Raw genomic sequence first — 6,511 nt, forward strand, 5'->3', positions numbered from 1 at the left:
ACACACACACACACACACACACACACCATTTTAAAATGAGCGATAATTTTAAGAATTGAATGGGAGAAAAAGTTTCAATATGAAGCAAATCCAAAATGTATTTAGGCACAGAGGAACTCCTCCATCCCTGTGACCTCATTTTCCCAATTAATCAGTATCTACACAGACCTTAAACAATGAAAACTACATGGTTAGTAGAGAAAGTTTCAAAAATGACTAGTGCAGCTATGTCTGGTACTGTCTTCCTTGGGGGTGAGGATAGAGGATTTTGTAGAACAATTCGGCCCTGTCAATTCTTCTGAGTCCTTACAGTTTTCTTTAAAATACCCACTAGAGGAAGAGTCCTGTACTGACATGCACACATTTAAGTCTATGACACCATATCTCAGTTCTGTCCAACCCACTAGGTTCAAAAGTGAAACACCATTTGAAACCATGTTGGGTTGTATCCTATCAAATGAACTTCTAGAATATCCTATATCCTATATGACTTTAGAATGCCATGATATTTGGGGATTGGAACCTACTGTGTCCCATAGCTCCTTGCCTTTGTCACACAGCTTCTGAGAATTTAAAAAATATGTCACAAGCACAACCTGAATCCAGAATTACTGCTTAAGTCTTTACTTGTGTTTGGGTTAGATATTGGGGCCTAGCAGGTGTATGGTCAAGTAGGAAGTGAGTGTCCATGATGTACAGGTCTTTAAGGGGATATCTCATTCTTTTGTGGTCCAGGGAGAAGACCACTCTAGGACAGGTACTATTGTGCACTAGAGAGAGAGTTGGCTTGGTATTTGCAGTTCTGAGGGGCAACTGTGACAGGAAGAGGAAAAGAGGTGAGGGACCCACTTTCCTCTAGGGGGCAATCAGAATGTGACACATAAGAAACAGATGACAACCAGAGAGCTTTCTTTCCACAGTTACTGTGAGGACAATGCAGGGCAACTATAATCCTCAAACACTATCTGCCCACTTGACCACTGAGCACCTATGTTGGGTGTTTTAGGTTGGAGATGAGACGACATGGAGAAAGTGGCTTGGGAAGGGTTCTGGGGAAAGAACAGATTCTGAAGTATGCAGTGATTTTGCCTGGGGTCAAATCCTTGAGAGGACACACATGCCTGGACATTTAAGGTCTCCCCTATCTAGGTATAAGGGTCTAAGCAATGGATGATAGAACCCAAGTACTGAAGGCTATGAGCTGTCCTAAGGTTCTTCCAGTGAAGAAACAGAGACAAAAAGCAGCAGGATAGATTCCATCTTGTCCTTTAAACTCTATTTTAAGCCTCTGCCCTTGGTAAACCTTAGGAAAACCTGTATCTCCTGTCATTGAAGGAAGCAGAAGGCTGCTGTCTCCTCTTGTTGAAGTGATATAGTCCCTACCCATAACCTCTGTGAAAGAGACAACTAAGCATTCCGAGCAGTCAAAAGTAAACATAACAACTGTGACCAGATTGCAACAACAGGAAAAACTGGTCAGAATAACAGGATAAGTTATGCATTTCCCAGGTCAAAGATGCCCCTTTTCAGATGTGTAGTCTATCCTTGTGGCCTAAAAAAACATTATCAGTTTGAAGGTTAACATTCTTTTACCCATTTACCCAATCATGTAAAGCCAAGGCTCAAAAACACCAACTTGTAAATCTTCCCTATATAAACCCTAAGCCCCTATACCTGAGTCTAGATTTCCTAACCTCTGCACAGGTAGGGTTGTGACCTGAGTCCAAACTCGAATAAAAGACACTTGTGTGTATGCATCAGTGTTGTGGTCTCTGGTGGTTTCTTGGGGGTCTTGAGAACTGGGTATAACACCAGGGATTAACTTGCCATTTTGAAGTTCAGGGATACAGTTTCCTGAGGCAACTGGATTAAATCTTGTGGGATTAACAGATGCTTCTGAGATTCAGGTCCCTTTTCTATCATTTGAGTATAATTTATATGATTATGCTGATAGAGAACTGTGGGATGATTGTGGCAGTTCTACTAGATTCCCAATTCATCTCCCATTTATTTTTTCCTGAATAACTTCACTCTGATGGACTGTATTTACAACTCAGTAGTCAATCATAAGGTAATGGACAGGTTTCTAACAAGGATTGACATTATAACCTACAAAGTATGTGTATTCTACCTGTTTTATGTAGCCTTTGCTACTGTTGAAACTTTTATCCCAGCCTCAATGGCCTTTGACTGTCATGTAAAAGTGATGCAAACCCTTGCATTACTCATCTACATGACAAGTATGAATGTGTTCTAACGGTAACTATCTCCCACATTGTGGACTGCTGCAATGCTCCATTCATGTTGCCTTCACTTTCTACCTGTCCTTCTAACATTATAATGTGATTAATCCCTTTTTCTGTGACATGTCTTCTGATTTTTCTCATTCTACAATGTCACCCAACATGCAGTGGGCATCATTGTAAACAAGTAAGCTAAGGTCAAGAGTCTGGACCAGAGGATCAGTGTTCAGATTGAGCACATCAATCACTCAAAGAGCAGATACAGCTTCCAAGAGTGGATGGGAAAAAAAGGAAGCCAAAGAGAAGGGCACCTGGGTTCAACTGAAGCACCTAGCACACTTTGTGAGGATGAACAGAAAAGAGCATGAGCTGTTAGAGTCCATTTCATAAAAATAAATAAATAAATAGTCTATGCTCAAGATTTCATAAAGTTTCAGTGAGTAAATAAAAAATTGGTTCCTTGCTAAAAAGTTTGTCGAAATCAAAGCATTCGAACTACAGATAAAAGAAAATCTCATCTTCCCTATTTTTGCTTTCTAGTCTTGAGATTTAATAAAAGGTTTTATGAAAATTCTAAACAAAACAAAATTGTAAAAACCTAGATGTTAATTCTATGACTCATCAAACAACTATACCACATTACTCATAACATCTATTAAAATATTAATTTTATCAAATATTATAAAATAGGATTATGAAAAAATATATTTCTTTGTTAGTATTTCTTCATTTACCTGTGTGCTTCCTCCATTTTTCTTTGGGGTCTGGAACAATACTAATAATGCTGGAGAGTCTTAATTGCTCTTCACAGATTTGTCATCTAAGAAGCTATTGGGGACCAGAAGACTCTGCCTTGAGCATATGGTTTCCCGGCATAGTCCCACTGCCCATGGAACATTCAGGAGGGAAACAACTGGTCCTGAACCAACACAAGAAGGATTTGGGCATTACTGCTGTGATTATTACAGTTATTACTGCCACAGCTACTGTGGCCACTGTTTCTGGCATTGCTATTTCTCAATTTGTTGCCATGGCAAGCACAATGGACAAGCTTTCTGGGGAAGTAGCAGACGCTCTTTCCACTCAAAATAATTTAAATTCTATCATTCAATTGGGAATTTTAAATCTGAATCAACAAACAGCACTTTGACGGGACCAACTTGATTTATTGTGGGAAGTACATATGGCTTCCTGCTCCCCTATTTTCATACATGTTTGTGTGACCCCTGCTAGAGTTTATAATGCTACAGCAGCCCTGAAACAATTAAATCATTATTTAAAGAGTCCTTGGAATGAAAAGTTTACAAATTTTACCACTAAATTGGTTAATCAAATTAATTCAAACAATGAAACACCAGTTTCCCTAGCTTCAAGGGACTTCTTACTTAGGGGCCTTAAGTTTGGGAGACAATTGATTAAAGATTGGGCTGGCACTCTCTCTTTGGGCATTATTGCTCTTGGAGTAGTGCTTGTGTGTGCTTTTTCATCTGCTGATTGGGCAGAAGCCAAGCCCAGAGTCAAGCTGTCAATTGATAGATGTTGTTATCCTTAGCAGAAGTCAACTCATCAGCTCAGATTTGGCTGAACATAATGAAAAATTAGCCAGCCAGTGAGAGGTAAGATCATGTGGGTGTTTGTCAACCTAAGATAGGGGGTTCATGGGGCCTGGGTGAACTACCCAATTATGGGTAAGGCAAACACCAACGTCCATGAGTCACCAAGACAGGCACTAATTAAAAAATGAAAAAGGGAGAATTGTTGGGCCCTAGCCCCCTCTCTAAGATGAATTGCTCTGCCAACTTGTCGCCCAAGGCATCAGCACACTGTGTTCTTAGCCAAACTGCAAAATAGCCCTGTGTCATTTCCGTGTTCCTGCCCAGCCCATGAAAACACAAACTTGTGAACCGCACGCATACTTTTCCACTGTGCTTCTGGGGTTTTTCAATTCCATTCAACGTGTGTGTGTGTGTGTGTGTGTGTGTGTGTGTGTGTGTGTGTGTGTGTGTGTTCTTTCAAATCTATGTCTGTGTTTTCTTTCAAATCCCCAGGCTTTCATCCATTTCTTGGTAACACTGATGGCAAGGGCACCATCACCTGTTCAGAGCAAGACTTCACCAAGGGTGAGTGAGAGGGAAGGGAGTTGGAAGAATTGAATTCTGATATGGGTGTTAAACATAACAAATGATCATGTGAAGGATGAGGATGAGAGGAATAACAAATCCCTTATGCAAATAGCCATGATCATAGGAACAACCCCTAGTCAAGATCTAGAGGTAGGGGAGCAGGAATAGCAACTTACTCTGTACAAAGTGCTCAAGAAAGCTATTCCAAAACTAGAAAACTCAAGCATGTCAGGACTCACACATGAGCATAGCCATGCTTTGTGTACATCATTGTTGATTTGATTTTGTTGTTTTTTTTTTTTCATTTAAAAAGTCCTGCTTCCAGTTTGAACCCACACCTGGAGCATACCTAGGGCACTAACTCTTCACCTGCACCTACTCCTATGACACCCAGAGGAAGCCCAATTCCAAGGTGCTCTGACACTCCCAGAACCACAGCCAGTGGCATGGGTTTCTTTCAACTTGAACCTACACCAAGACCAGACTGGGGTGCTGGCTCTGCACCTAATCCTACAATACCCAGAGGAAGCCGAACTCCCAGGTGCTCTGAAATGACCAGGATCACAGGTGAGGACACACCTGCCTCAACACCCAGAGTAACTGGGATCCCCAAGATCCAGGGATGTAGGAACCCCTGTCTGGCCAGTGGCATGGGTTCCTTCTGATTTGAACCTGCACCCAGTGCAGACCTGGGGTGCTGGCTCTGCACCCACTCCTACAACACCCAGAGGGATCCCCAGGTGCTCTAACACACACAGGATCACAGGACCATGGAATCACAGGTGCTCTGACACACCCAAGATTATAGAAGCACGGGATCACAAGGGAAGCTCAATTCCCAGGAGATCAGACCCACCCAGGATCACTGGAGCTCTGACATGCTCGAGATCACAGTTGAGATCACAACATCTTTCCCAATACCTAGCATAAATGAGACCACCACAGGAACCATGGAAACACAAAGCCCTGCCCAACCAGAGGCATGGGTTCCTTCCAGCTTGTACCTGTACTCAGAGCAGAGCCAGGGCTCTGGATCCCCACTCACTCCTGCAACATGAAGAGAAACCTTGACTCCCAGGAGCTCTGATACAACAGGATCTCAGGAGCTTAGTCACACCAGGATTTCAGGATACCAGAGGCAGCTTAACTCCAACCAACTCTGACACACCCAGGATCTCAGGATCACAGGATCACAGAATCACAGGAACACAGAGAAAGTTGGACTCTGCAGAGGTCTGACACAACCAGGATCTCAAGAGGGACAGGCTGTAGTCAGAGACAAGGAACGGTAGCACCAGAAAATAGCCAGATGGTTAAAGGCAAGGGCAAGAACATAAGCAACAAAAAGCAAGGCTACTTAGCACCATCAGAACCCAGTTCTCCCACTACAGGAAGTCCTGGATAACCTAACATATTGGAAAAGCAAGACTTGGATTTAAAATCATGTCTTGATGATGATAAAGGACTTTAAGAAGTACATAAATAACTCCATTAAAGAAATACATGAGAACACAAGTAAACAGGTAGAAGCCCTTAAAGAGGAAACACAAAAATCCCTTAAAGAATTACAGGAAAACACAACAAAACAGGTGAAGGAACTGAAAAAAATCCAGGATCTAAAAATGAAAATATAAACAATAAGGAAATCACAAAGGAAGACAACTCTGGATATAGAAAACCTAGGAAAGAGATCAAGAGTGATAGATGCAAGCATCACCACCAGAATACAAGAGATAGAGGAGAGATTAACAGGTGCAGAAGATACCATAGAAAACATTAACACAACACTCAAGGAAAATGAAAAACAAAAAGCTCCTAAATCAAAACATTCAAGAAAGCCCGGACACAATGAAAGTATGGAACCTGAAATAATAGTTATAGAAGAAAACAAAGATTCACAATATAAAGGGCAAGTAAACATCTTCAACAAAATTATAGAAGAAAACTTCCCTAACATAAAGAAAGAGATGCCCATGAACATACAAGAAGCCAGCAGAACTCTAAATAGAATGGACCAGAAAAGAAATTCCTCCCATCACATAATAATCAGTACACCAATGCACAAAACAAAGAAGGAATATTAAAAGCAGTAAGGGAAAATGTCAAGCAAAGTATAGAGGCAGACCTATCAGAATTACACCAGAC

This window comes from Mus pahari, chromosome 1 (assembly GCF_900095145.1).
Source record: "Mus pahari chromosome 1, PAHARI_EIJ_v1.1, whole genome shotgun sequence".
Taxonomy (NCBI): Eukaryota; Metazoa; Chordata; class Mammalia; order Rodentia; family Muridae; genus Mus; species Mus pahari.